The 15185-nt window shown below is 45.0% G+C and overlaps 1 protein-coding gene across 1 annotated transcript in view; it reads right to left on the reverse strand.

Annotated features, from left to right (window-relative positions):
- Positions 1–15185, reverse strand: part of Utrn (utrophin) — a 456941-nt gene that overhangs the window by 378059 nt on the left and 63697 nt on the right. The window lies entirely within an intron of this gene.

Consider the following 15185-nt stretch of genomic DNA (forward strand, 5'->3'; position numbering starts at 1 on the left):
TCAGCCTTGTCTACTCTTGCTCTCTGCCATATTTGTGTGTTTGTTACATCGTAACCATCCCAGTAGGTACAAACTGTAATCATCATGGTTTTTATTTGAATTTCCCTCATGGTACTTGGTCATCTTTTCCTGGGCTAACTGGCCATTTGCATATCTGCCTTTAAAACCAGTTATTCCTTTGACCACTTTACAGCTGAGTTACTTGCATTCTACTTGTTGGTGTGTAACAGCTCTTTACATATTGCATTCAGATGTGATGTGCAAATATTTTTCTACTTGATAATCACAGCTTGAAAAGAAAATATTTTTCTAAGCAATGTCTTTTCACTTGTATTATCTTCTTCTAATCCTTCCAACAATCAAGGCTGCCACTGGACAGCCTTTCTGTTACAGATGCAGAGAAAGAGGTAATGCTCAGTCTACAAGAAGAGTAGACGCAGTCCAGGCATTCTGCCTCCATTGTCAGTGAAATACACAGTGAGTCCTCCCCGTCTGAAGGTTCTGCATCCTCAAATTTAACCAGCTTCAGGACAAAACTTCGGTTGGAAAAACCTTGCATCTGGACTGAATATGTCCAAACATGTTCCCTTATCCTTATTCCCTCAACAGCTTTTACATAGCATTTACATTTGCTCTGCTACCCAGGACGCTTAAATTACACGGAGGATGGACACGGGTTATAGCTAAATATCATACAGCTTTGCATAGACAATGTCAACAGCCAGGGAAGAGGAAGAGGGGTTCTGGAAGCAACCCTCCATGGATACCAGACACTGGCAGTTACTAAACTGTCCTGGCCATTGTGTTTCTTGGATGCCTTAGCAATAGCTTTAAAGGGATAAGCAGGCTTCAAAAGCCCTTACTTAGAAAGAAACAGTGTCACTGAAGCTGTGCCTAGAAAGACCAGCAGGCCATCTGCCTGTTTCTTCTTCACTTTGAGGAAAAGACTAAAACAAAGCGCATTTAGCCTTAAAAGGCAAAACTTGGCCTCTACACAGCCTGTTCTCTTCAATTGTAGGAAACTTTCTCTTTTGTTGAGTTATGTTGTTGAAACAAAAGAACTCAGAATACAAGTGGTATTTTTGCTGAGATCCAAACATTGCAAATAGTCACCGTGGGTGTTCTGGGAGGTGGAGGCTGGTTTCTTCATCAACAACCCCCACCCCATGGATGCCTATAATGAATGCCTCCCCCGGCCCCGCCCAGGCACTCACTGGGATGAGAACAAAGTGGCCTCAGCAGCCCAGAGGTCAGGCTGGCCACTTGCTCCTTCTCATTCCAGCCACCAGCTACGCTGAACAGCAAAGGTCATCCACAAGCCCTTTTACTATGACTACAAAATGATATTCACGCTCTACAAAGCGTGAAGTAATTAAAAGCACAAGCATATTTGAAATGTATGCACATACATACTTGACGGATTTGTACATATTTGAAATGTCACATTTGTACTCCATTCCCATGTACAATGCACCTTAGCAGAAAAAATAAAATTACTTAAACTTTATCATTTAAATTTTTAAACTATGAGCTTGTGTTTCATAGGCGGTAGCAAAACAAAAGAACACTAGATATAGTGCTTTTCTTAATCGTAGCAAGTGAAGGCAGAGGCAGGAGGATTTGGTATAGTGAGTGGTGGTAGTATAAGCCTCTAATCCCAAAAGTCAAGAGGAAGAGGCAAGACGATCATGGGTTCAAAGACACCCTCCACTACACAGTAAATTAGAAGTCAGCTTTAAACACCACTGTCTGTCTGTCTGTAAAACATACTGTCCCAATAGAAACCCGAGTCTTCCAGAAATACATGTTTTCAAAAAAAAAAAAAAAGTATTCTAAATTTGATAACTAGTTAAAGTCTAACAAGTGCATTGTCTAAGATTATAGGAGATGGCAAAGAAAAATGTTTTAGCCATAGAATTTAATTCATATCTATAAACTAACCAAAAGTGGCAGACTGAGGTGATAACTACTGTCTTGGAGGTATTTTCAAAACAAACTTCCAGTTCACAGATGATCTCATCTTAAACTTGTAGCTTAAAGTTTCCAGAGACACCATTCACAGGTGGTAGGTATACTCACATTTTCAATTTCATTTCAATATTTTGATTGACAGGGGAAGCTTGGTTTTGTTGTCAGAAAGAAAGACTCTGTGACTCTGGCTGGCCTAGAACTCAGTATGTATCCCAAGCTGTCCTCAAAGTTCAAGCAGGTGTCTGCCCCCCCCCCTTCCAATTACCATGCCCAGCTGAACCATATCTCTTAAAGACACCAAAAAAAATTTTTTTATATATTTATATGGCAATTATACTGCCTGAGTTGCTAGGTCAGAAGAAAACTGCAACACACATAAAATCTGTACCTGCTATCATAATAAGAACAATTTATGATTTTGTGAGGCTGGAGAGATGGCCCAGCAATTAAGAGCACTTGTGGCTCTTCCAGAGGACCTGGGTTCAGTTCCCAGAACCCACATGGCAGCTCACAACCATTTCTAATTCCAGTTCCAGGGAATCCAATGCCTTCATCTGGCCTGTATAGGCACTGAATGTATATGGTGCACCTATAACCACTTGGGCAAAACATTCACACACATAACGTAAAAATAAATCTTAAAAAAAATAAAATAAAATAAATTTCTTCCAGAGGCCAAATTCCCTAAGTGCACAGAGAATTTTTTTAATGCTGTGTTATCTAACCTCTGAACTTGTGCACTTCCCTTGAAACTGGAATCATTTAACTTCCACTGTTTGGCTGATCCCTTGTTTTCTTCCCAAACACTCTTGAAACACTGTTGGATGCTCTCGCTGCCAAACAGCACTGACAGAAAACTACGGATAGTGGTTTTAGTTGCTGTAACTAAAGCAAGTGGCTTCAGGAGAAAGGAGGTCACAATGACTGGCTCTCTTGTTTCTGTAGCCTTAATAAGCCAGCCACCACTACGATGTGTACAAATGTCAACATCCTACTGCCCCTTAAGTTTAACAACTCGGGAGGTCCTTCCCCTCCCCTATCTCCAGATAAGCAGACATCCTGCTATAGCAACACACAAAAGCTTTCCAGAAAAGCCCTGTGTGACGTCATTTAAAATAATAATAATAATAATAATAGTAATAGTAATAATAATAATACACTATAAATTGGCTGCTAAAAAGGCATGATGACATCAGTTCCAGACATGCAGGGCAAAAGGGGGACCTATTACCCATTTAAACTCTTTGTGCTTATGTTCTTGTTACAAAGAAATGATCATCAGCCGTTCCCAATATGGTAAACAAGACAGTATAGCCACCTGGTTCAGTCTGCTAACAAAAGACCTCCATGTCTTTTGTGAGACCTGTGGCAGCATTTGAGTACATGGCAGGGGAGACATGAAATCGCATGTGACACTTAGGTGGTCCATCAATTCATTTCTGAATAGGGCAGTCATCCTGGTTTATCTCAGTATGCCCAGTGTCAACACAAGGGTCCCCAAAATCACAAAAGGAAAGCAGGACAGATCAGGGTCAGCTATGTGTCAGAACCTGATCCATCATTGCTGAGTTTAGGATGGGCATGGACCATGAGCCAAGGAATGAAGCAGCCTGTTGAAAATTGGCAGGACAAGGGAACAGACTCATCCCTAGCGCTTCCAAGAAGGGCACAACCCATCAACATCTTCATTTATCCCAATGAGACCCATAACAGAACTCCATAACGGGAAGATTAGAGATGGACTGCCAAGTTAGAAAATCAACACTAATGGAACATGTCTGGCAGCAAGAGGAAACTGACACAGCACACACACACACACACACACACACACACACAGAGAGAGAGAGAGAGAGAGAGAGAGAGAGAGAGAGAATGTGCAAGTCTCAGTCACTCAATTGCTCATCCGTGCGCATGAATCACAGACCAGAAAACACAGCAACACAAGCAGCAGCAGGAGCCTTGGCAGACAGCCTGAGCTTCCAGCCCCAACCAGACTTAATCACACAGCTCTGCAACCCCACACACAATCCACACAGGGACAACTCCATATGCACAGACCTTGAAAGATGGAAATATGGCCGCCACCCAGGCTCTGCTTACCTGTCCCCAGGGGACAGAAGGCGGCTGTGGGAGAAGGCAGATTTCCGTGCCTTCTGCAGGGTTAGCTGAGCTCCAGCCTAGAAACTGACCAACGATGGGGGCTACGCCATCCCTTGGTCACAGCCACACCGTGAAGAGCTCTGAGCTCAGGTTTGGCAGCAGACTCTTAAATATTAAAAACCCATGCAGTGAGCTTTGCCATCGCTCACTTTAATCACTCAAGAGAGCCAAGCTAATCATGCGCAGACTACCAGCCTCGAGAGAGAAGCCCTCTCTAGTTTTCTCGGATAGAGTTGCCATGAGCCCCATGCCACCCCTGACACACACACACACACACACACACACACACACACACACACACACACACAAACCCAGTGGCCCCTCCGCTTGCCCTAACAATTCAGGTCCTCAACCTGGAGCTGTTGCCCTTCGACCCACGCTCCCCATCAGCCCCCACTTCTTTCTTTGGGGATAACACAGGCATGCCACTTATGGTTCAACCCAGGGCTTTCCATATGCCAGGCACGCACTCCAAAACAGCATTTTAGTCTGAGACAGTGTTGTGGACAGTGTTGTGGCTACAGAATATTACTTTGGTTTATGCTGCATTTGTTTAACTATGTAAAGATGTGTTGCAATTGTTTCACCTTGCCTGCCTAAGGCACCTGATTGGTCTAATAACGAGCTGAACGGCCAATGGTGAGGCAGGAGAAGGGATAGGCAGGGCTGCGTGGCAGAGAGCATAAATAGGGAAGAAGAAAGAGAAAGGGAATAAGAGAAGAAGGGTTATAGGAGGAAGAAGACGCCTGGGGCAAGACAGACAGACAGACAGACAGACAGACAGACAGACAGACAGACAGACAGACGCAGTGAAAATAGGATGTACAGAAGGAAAGAAAAATAACGAGTCCCAAGGCAAACGAGCTTAGGCTCATTTCTGGCTAGCTCGTTCAACTTAAATTAACTGGCTTCTCTTGATCTACCGTTTGCCTTGGGACTTTGACACGTGACCTTGAATTCTGTGCTCAACAATGCAACCCTTTGCCTTTTCCTATCCCACCCAGTTATTAGTCACAGACAATGCAGGCAGAACTTTGCCTGGGAAACCCCGAACTCTCTGCGGGCCCACATCTACTCAGGTGATTGTGTGTTCACCTCCAGCGAAGGTCATTGAGACTTGTGCGATGACGTCGGCCAAGGTCACTGAGCACCGTGCAGTGTCCACGGCCTTGCTGAAATCACTCTGTAGTCTGCTGGAGAGGAGACAGGACAGCCCTATGACCTCATGGCAAATGCTCTGGGAAGGGTGCGGGTTGGTCAGGGTGAGCTGAGGGAGAGCAGCAGGGGCTGCGAGGCTGTGTGGACCCGGTTCCTGCCTTCCTCATGGGCCTCATTCTGTCTGTCTATGAAGAGCTAGCATTCGATGCCCACACCAAGCCGTCCAGTGCAACCGGAAGGAGGAAAGTTTTATTTCGGCTCATTCTTCAGATGGTTTCAGACCATCACGGCAGAACTGAAGGACTTCATGGTGGCGAGATGGAGAAGGGAGGCTCGCACCGTCACAGCCAACCAGAAATGGGGTATAAAGTCCCAGCTAGAGTGGCCTGGGTGTACCAACCTACCTCCAGCTATGCTCAGCCTCCTAAGGGCTACACAGCCTCCACACGCCACACCCCCACCCGGATAGCAATACCTGTGTGGGGCACTTCAGATACAAAGCACACAGCTGCTTCCAGTCTCCGCCAAGAGCCGGGTTTCTTCTTCTTGTTTTTACAAAGGAAATATTTACAACTGGTTTGGGTTTGCTACCGCAATGATTGCTGGTGATGGCAGTGCTAAGAATTTTTCATTTATTTAAACATTAGTGAGAGCCGGGCAGTCATGGCACAGGCCTTTAATCCCAGCACTCCAGAGGCAAATAAGGCAGGTGAGTCTCTGAGTTCGAGGTCAGCCTGGTCTACAGTGTGAGTTCCTGGCCAGCCAGAGATACATACATGCATGCATGCATACATACATACATACATACATACATACATACATACATACATACATGTTAGTGAGGGATGTGATCCCAGGAACTGCCCGTGCCTGTAATTAGCATGTCCATCTTTCCTTACAGCTCTGCAAAGCCCTCTCAGAAGCCATCTGCTCTTCCTCTTGTACGCTTTTCACTCAAACACAGCCCTCTGGACTGAGCCCGCAATTAAAACTAATATTGTCCTGCCTACTAAGCTAATTTTTTTCCCCCAAAGGCATGAATAATGAGCTGGAAATGAAGGACAAAATTAGAAAAAGCGATAAAAGGTTCCCTCCCCCCTTCCTAATATTAGTGATGTTCTAATGCAGGCCAGGCCACAAGTGAAAACTGTATCTCTGTAAAATCAGGCAAGGACCCCAAGTCAGTCTGTGGTGTCAGGGGGTAGGCAGGGTATCACATCAACTGAGGACACTAAATTTCATCCTGCCATGGCTTAACCCTGTGGGTGGAGGGGGCAGGGTTCTGAAAAGTTCCCTCTCCTTCTTCTACCAGCTGAGGTCATGGGGTGAGCTGCCTAACTTTGGTTTTCCTTGCTAACTCGGAGTGCAGTCATTGTCATTTCTCTTGGAGGTAGTACCAGGAATTGTCCTACTTAGGGTCACTATTGCCGCCGTGATGAAACACCATGACCAAAAGCAAGGTGGTTGGAAAGGGTTTAGAAAGCTCACACTTCCATATGGTCCATCACTGAAGGGAGTCAGGGCAGGGCAGGAACCTGGAGGCAGGAGCTGATGCAGAGGCCGTGGAGGGGAGCTGCTTACTGGCTTGCTCTCCTCTCTGCGATTTCTCAGCTTGCTTTCTTAGAGAACCCAGACCACCAGCCCAGCCCGGGAAACCACAATCGACTGAACCCTGGCTCATCAATCACTAATTAGGAAAATGGCCTGCAGGCTTGCCAGCGGCCCAATCTTAGGGAGGCATTTCTCAGTTGAGGTCCCTATCTCTCAGATGACTCAAGCCTGTATCAACCTGACATAAGACTAGCCAGGACAGAGATAGAAAGCTGGCCAATGGACGATCATTCACTACCAAGCAAGTTACCATTGATTTGGAGCCCAGGGGCAATGGAAAACCACTGTGATCAAGGATAAAACCGAGAATGGGACAATTGCCCTTCAGCTGTCAACTCCCTCTTCTGGCCTCTGAGGGTGATCGAACACCTATCCCCATACCCAACAAATACATCTATGTAAATTTATAGATGAAACTAAAAGTCTTTATTTAAAAAAAAAAAAAAATGGTTCAGTGATTAAGAGCACTGGCTGCTCTTCAGAGGACCTGGGTTCAACTCCCAGCACCCACATGGCAACTCACAATGGTCTATAACTCCAGTCCCAGGAGATTCTGGCCTCTGCTGTCATGGCACGCATACAAGTAAACAGCGTATAATACAAACAATGAGGTATTGGCTGAAAGCAATGTTCTTAAACATACTAAACTTGACTAAGTCCTCTGAACAGCCCTTAATCCAGGTCAATAATCCGAACATTAAGCTTCTTATCCCCCAAGTTAGGTCCGTAGGAAGCTATGAGATATAAGTAGCTAAAATCCAAGAAGGTACCAATGACAATATAATAACAAAAATAAGGACAGCAAAACGTTTGTCTAGTCCTCTTTAGGCAGTGCCCGTGGTCATGTGATCCACACTACCACAGACAGAGTGGGGTGATGGAGGTATGCAATCCCAACCTTGGGAGTTAGAGGCAGGAGGATCCAAAGTACAGGTTACCTTCAACTGCCAAGCAATCTGAGACCAGCCTGGGTTTAAGAAAAAGAAAACAATAACAACAAAAACTTTATAACCAACCAATACTGGCAGAGTAAGAATTTGCTAAGGAACACAGTTCAGTCCATTTAAAGTAAGGCTGCCTGGGTTTCCACAGATGCACTAAGATGGAGGGCGCTAGAATGGGGATTTCATCTGGCTCATAGACTGTTCTGTTTCAGAGGATAAAAGACACTGGAAAAACTCAATCCCGTCAATACGAAAATGTCCACCTTACGACACACAACAGAAGGACCGTTTGAACAACTGAAGCGTCTGTTCTGGAACTCTGAGGAGGGCAGGAAGGCTAGATAGGAAACCCTGTTTGGAGATACTGAATTGCTGGGGCTTTACTGTCTCTGGCACCGTTGCTCTGACCCAGAACACATATTACAAAATGAATTCGCAGAAGTGATCTTACTAGATTCCGAAGAGCAGATTAACTTAACAAATAACAGGGATCAAGATGCTAATAACATATCATCATGGGGAAATGAGGGGATTTGGCAGGAACCAAAGTACAGGCCTCCAGCCTGCTGCTGGGATCACTCAAAGCAGGAAGTGGTGGGTGAAAGGGGGTAGGAAGCAACTGGCCTCCAAATTCCACACCTACGGGTCCTCTCAATAGTCTTCTCTTCCTACAGGTGGCAGAGGGACAGTGAAGAGGGCAGTGAACCAAGGAACTTATAAACTTCTCTACCACAGTGAGCATCACCAATAAAATCTGAACTCCACAAAATGCATCCCCTTCTTTTTAAAGATAGGGTCTCATGCAGCCCACAGGCTAGCCTCCAATTCAAACTCTCTATGTAACCAAGGATAACCATGGGTTCCTAATCCTCCATTACAGAAGTGAGCTACCACACGTGACTTGTGTGGGACTGGAGACTGAAGTCAAGGCCTCATCTCATACACGTCAGAGAAGCCCTCTGCCAATCCAGCTATTTCCCCAACCCAAAAACGTACGCTCATCATAAAAAAGATAAAACATAAGTGTGAGAGAGATTGGGGATATATGTATGTATGTATGTATGTATGTATGTATGTATGTATGTATGTTTCTCTTATTGGTCGATGAATAAAATACTGATTGGCCAGGCAGGAATATAGGTAGGGCTACCAGACAAGAAGAATTCTAGGGAAGAAGAGGCAGAGGGTAGGCCTCCAGAGAGAGCTGCAGAGGAAGAAAGGGAACCGGGCATCACCGATAAGCCCAAGACCATGTGGAAATACAAAGATGACTAGATACAGGTTAATAATTAAGAGAGAGCTAATCAATGAGAAGCCAGAGCCATCAGCCAAACTGATGGTATAATTAGTATAAGCCTCAGTGTGTTTATTTGGGGCTAAAGAGCTATGGGACCAGGTAGGACAGAAACTCTGTGTGTGTGTGTGTGTGTGTGTGTGTGTGTGTGTGTGTGTGTGTGTGTTGTGTACATCAATGCACAAATCAGAGCACACAACTGGAGGTCAAGGACAACTTGCAAGAGTGAATTCTCTCCTCCCACCGTCAATTCCGGGTACCAAACTCAGGTCATCAGGCTCACATATCTACTGAGCCATGTTGCTGGCCTGGAACCTCACTCTTAACACATAGTGACTTAACTCCTGATGTCCCACTAAGCTGTAGTTTTAAATTGCTCAGAAATAAATGAGGAATGAAGGAAGACATCAACAATGACAAATGTTTATACAGTACTCACTGTCAGCAAGCCTGGCTACCTTATATCGGGGCTCTCAACTGAAGACACATGCCAGTGTCTAGAGATATCTACAGGGCACTCAAAAGTTAGCAGGGCATTTACTCATTTATGAGCTGGCATCTTTTGTGATCAACTGGCCTTCTATCTGATTGGGCAAGGGCTGTGCCATAGCTGTTAAATAATTTGAGTGACAGCTTCAGCATGGGGAAGGTACCAGTAACTAAAACAAAAACAAATATACAAATGCATGTCTTATGAGACCTAAGGTGTTAATAAGCCATTATTTTCATCACTACAGAGTAATTCAGAGAGATTAGACCCATGTTAGTAAAATAGCCTTCTCCTCACCAGGTTCAGAAGGTGATGGTATTAGATACAGACACCCATGTCACAAGCCTTCGGCTGTAAGTTTGGAGAATGTGCTGCAAATACGAAGGAACCAAAATTCTGTGTCTGAGCACACTCAAAAAAAAAAAAATTCTAATCAAAATTTGATGTTATAAATAATATCTCAGCTTTTAACTTTTTTTAAAAAATCAACACTAAAACTCTTGAAGATTTTTTTAATTTGTGTTAATAACTTCAAGAAGAACATATCAATAGCAGTCCGTTTGTCTAACAAATATAGCATAATGTTAAGGTCTTGACTAAGGCAGAGGGGAGTGGACTGGGGACACTCTCAGAGCGATCGCAACTTTTCTGTAAATCTAAAATCATCCTAAAAGGAAGGTAAAAATGCAGACTGCCAATATGTTTGTGGGTAAAGTTCTTTGCCGCGAACCCTGACAGCCTGCATGCAATGCTCAGAGTCCGTATGGTAGAAAAAGGGAACTCATCCCCACAAGTTGTCCTCTGGCCTCCGTATTCGTGCCTGGCCATACGCATGTGCATCCATTTACATCACACCACACCCCCCCCCAAAAGGAAAGTTCAACAAATAAAAAGGCAGGATGAAGAAGAAATATATATTTTAGGATTAAAATGCAAATAACGAATTACAGTAAATTTCCTCAAACATGAAAGAAAGCACGAACTAGCCGTGGTGTGTTCGTAGCGAAGTCTCACATTCTACTGATCTGTAAGACAAACCGACAAAGCTGAGTGGGTTGGAATTCCTCAGATGGCTTCATTCAGATGTCTGCCCTCCCCCCCCCACCAAGCTGCAGCCACACAACACTGAGTCAATTCTGTCTTCTTCATTGGTTGAAAAAAATTTGCAAGCAAGCAAAATGAGCCTGGAGTTGGGATGGGTCTGAAAAGTCAAGCCATCCGACTCGAACTCAGACCCGAAGGTGGGGCTTCTCAGACATGCACTAGTGAAAAGAAGAAAAATGTTCCCTAGCCTTACATGACAGTGACAGGCCAGCTTGCAGCAGCACAGATCAAAAACATCTCTCGTAAAATCAGGGTTGGGGTATATATGTAGGGATATCTGAACTTGATCCCAGGGGAAATCAGAGAAGAGGGAAACCCATATTTAGAGGCCAGGGAAGAATTCTTGGACAAGGCCTATTTGACCACCACCACAGCGGAGAACTGTCCAGAGTGAACTATGAGGACGCGCCTGGCTTCCAAGCAGCCAAGCCCAGGCTGAAGGTGTAACGGAACTGGTACAGTCCTTGCTATCATGCAGGTGGCCTTGGGTTCAGTTCCCAGCACTAGAGAAACTAGGCACGGCGGTCTACACTTGGAATCCCAGCATTAGGATCAGAAGTTCAAGGTCAGTCTGGCAAGCTTGGCGATGCTTCTCAGTCACCAAAACCTGGCTCCAACGTGCCAGTCAAGCAGCTAGAAGCCAGCAGGACAGATGCACTCAACTCCGGCCACTGCAAGACTAGAAAATGGGGGGCTTGCTTTTACTCTGTTTTGGTGGAACAAAATGAGAGAACAGGATTTTTCAGGCAGAATGGGTGTTCCAACTCCGACCTGCTCCCTTGAACTCACAGTCATTTCCGCAGAAGAGCCTTTTCGCATGCTAATTCGTTTTCCAATTTTAACCTACTTGAACAGCAAAACAGTGCCCTCTTGACCAGGTTGCTTAGAGCTGCAACTCTCCCCACCCCCACCCCATCGCCTCTGCAATCTGCCTGTTGGCTGTCACGTCTCAGGAAGTGTCAGGATGTTGATGCTAGTGCACTCACACCCACTACCTTTCTCCGTCCGGGGCTGGACTAGATCTCAAAACCATCACTCAACTGTGAAACGAGGTCCTTCTGCTCCTCAGTGATGCTCCTGCGCTGCTAACTCAGGACGCCGCTCTGCGTGCTGTCTGCAAAGTGTGTGCTGTGACCCTGGGCTACCAGTGAGCAGACCGATACATTTACAGGACCAGAGACTCGGTTGGACAAGTCCTTGCCTGGCAGGCACAAAGCTCTGGTTTCGATCCCCAGCACCACACACTGCGCCCTGTACCTACCTGTAACCCCAGCATTCTAAACACACGAGCCTCTGCCTCAAAAATGCAAAAAGAGCGGCAGCAAGAACAGCAACAGAAAACCACATCCAAAAATAATTAAACTACTGAAACACCTCCGCTAACAGCCTTAAGACCAAGGGAAGAGCAGGAAGGCACTCTGCGCATGCTCACCAGATCTTTCTTTCCCCCAATTCTTGACCAGAGGTAGCACAATTGAAGATAAGCAGATGGAGAAAAAAAGAAAAAAAAAATTAGACACTAGTGCTTACAATCCTTCCCAACTCATACCAAACAGGCTAGGGATGAGTCATCATAAGACACCAAGCCAGCACTACTTCCTGGCACAGCATGCAGACACACCCTGCCTGACTATTTTCTTCCTTTTCTCTTTTCTTTCTCACTTGCATGCTTTCATCAGGGTCTCATTATGTAACCCTGGCTTGCCTAGACCTCACTACCTAGACCAGGCTAGCCTGCATTAGTTCCTCTGCCTCTCCCTATCAAGGGCTGACATCAAAAGTATACTGGATTAGCCAGGCGTTGGTGGTGCACGCCTTTGATCCCAGCACCCAGGAGGCAGAGGCAGGTGGATCTCTGTGAGTCTGACGCCAGCCTGGTCTACAGAGTTAGTCCCAGGACAGGCTCCAATGATATGCGGAGAAACCCTGTCTCGAAAATAATAATAATATTTTAAAAAAAAAAACCAATATACAGGATCATGCATGGCTCTACATATTTACAACCATCTTCACTAATTCAAATGCCTCTCAGAGGACTGGCAGGTGCTACCCTGCAAAAGTGAGTTATAACAAAACAAAGGGGATCTACTAGAACTGTAAGCTTCCTTGGCAAAAGCATCCAGGAGCTACAAACACCAGGAAAGGGGTTAGTGCCTTGGACCAAGCAATAGCTGAACACATACAATCCTGAAGTCAACAAGGAAATAGGCCAGGTCAGAAGTCAGGCGTCCAACCTTGGCATTAAGTTCTCGACAAGGAGCTGGTGTGATAAGAGGGCCTGCTTCTTGGAGGGCCAGGCAGATGGCTATCTGCAGTATGTCCCCTGATGATAGGCAAACAGACTACAAGAATCTGTGCTTGGTGTTTTTCTTCCAAACACCTTGGAACCAGCCTCCTTTGGTATCTGGAGCAGCAACATAAGACAGCATCCATCAGGTTTCTAGACTACGGTGACAGGTCTCTTCCAGTTGGAGAAATAACCCTCCCTGCAAACTAAATAAAGCTTTTTCTACAAGGCACCAGAAAGCAAATAGGTCATGCAGCAGAGAATGACATGGGCGGCTCTAGGTGCCCAGCCTCTCTGCCTGCCTGCAAACCAGCAATCACCATATGCCACCATCATATCCTCTAAACAACAGTGGTCCACTTGTCCTGTACGGGCACGTGTTTCCTGCCGTACAAGCATCTGCAGTTAAATGAGCCTAGAATGACAGGTCCACTGCCCTGACATGAAAAATTCCTCATGGATATCTGGATTGCAGGACAGGAACAAATCAGTACACAGCGGATGCTGACAAACAAGGAGCCTGATTTAAACAAAAGTCTCATCTTCCTTAAATACCCAGACGTGCTTGTCTAGATTAGCTTCAAAGACGCCAGTATCATAAGCGGTCACATTCATTATAACACTTCCCTCGATCAGGCTAAGACAAGCAATGTGTACAGTATATATGCACACACCTTTATAGGACAGGATGAGCCTTCAAAGCTTACCTTGAAGATTTTATTAATTTACTGTACTGTAAGTGTGTATATGTGTGTGCCTGAGTGTGTGTGTGTGTGTGTGTATACATATACATACATATCTATGTCGAATCTAAGTCTTCTTCAAGAGCATCACATCATCTTAGCCACTGAGTTCTGCCTCCAGCCCCTGGCATCACTGAGTTCAGTATCAACAGAACTGGTATTGAATTTCAAGGCCCACCCCATAGCCGCCTTCTCCCGACTCTAACAGGCTCCATAATATATGGAAAGCAGACCTTAAATAAGTCCGGGTTTACCATCCATACGAAATTAATTATCAGTATATGAAAAACGTAATAAAATATTGAGGGTACCTAAATAATGACTAGTCTCAGCATGGTTTAGGATGATAGCTGTCTCCATAGCAGTTAAACAGAAAGAAAAATATGGGGTTTGCATCCAAGTCTCAAACCTCCATCTCAAGATCAGCAAAATAGTGCCTATCTTTCAAGTTAGAGGTTAACCATCTTAAAACTCAAACAAAATTAAAGCAAATCATTCAAAAGTTTGCCATTTTCTGTAGAAACTTCTTTTGGAATCAGTAAGACTTTCAAACCAGAGACGAATGTCAGCAGAAGAAAATGGGCCCCAAGGTGGGAAGAGACCGTTGAAAGATTTGTCCTGAGAAGCCACAAATACGCACAGAAATTCTACCTCACAATAAAAAAAATTCAAACACTCACTCAACCTACCCCTTGTGGGTGGCAGTTTAGTAATAAAAAGCACACTTGCTTTCACAGCAGCCCAGTGAGCTAAGATATGTGGATATATTTGCAATCTTCAGCTGTTTGTATTTTAGTTTCGCTTAGCTTTGTTTTTGTTGTTGTTGATGGTGTTTATTGTTTGTTTTTGTCTTTTCAAGACAGGGCGTTTGATTCCAACACTCAGGACACAGAGGCAGGCAGATCTGTGAGTTCAAAACCAGTCTGGTCTACAAAGTGAGTTCCAGGACAGCCAGGGCTACATAGAGAAACCCTGTTTTTCAATTTTGAATTGAAAAGTGTGTTCAAATGAAATATTCCTCCACTTGGAGAGCAACGCCACCAGCACGGCCACTCTGATCCCTGCCAGGCTTCCAGGCCACCTTTCAATGACTCTGGCTTCCACAGAAAGTCTGGCTCTGTTCCTGGGCCCTAGATTAGGATTTCACCTCACACAATGGTGGAATGAGGCCTATGACTCACCTTCCTCCAACAAACAATGCTAGTCCTAGCACAGTGGGAAAAAACTACTTAGAGTTGCCTGTTCACTGAACTGTTGAAATTAAGGTCAAAGTGTTGAGACAGGAATGAGGGGGCCACCGGACCCAGATCCTATCAAATTCCCACACGGTTCCTGACACGGCTTTCCAACAAGTCCAGAACTTGCTAATGGTTGAAACAGGAAGGACCTGGTGCCCTCCAGGTACGGGTCAGAGAAGCAAAGT

The sequence above is a fragment of the Phodopus roborovskii genome, unplaced genomic scaffold (genome assembly GCF_943737965.1).
Source record: "Phodopus roborovskii unplaced genomic scaffold, PHOROB, whole genome shotgun sequence".
Lineage (NCBI taxonomy): Eukaryota > Metazoa > Chordata > Mammalia > Rodentia > Cricetidae > Phodopus > Phodopus roborovskii.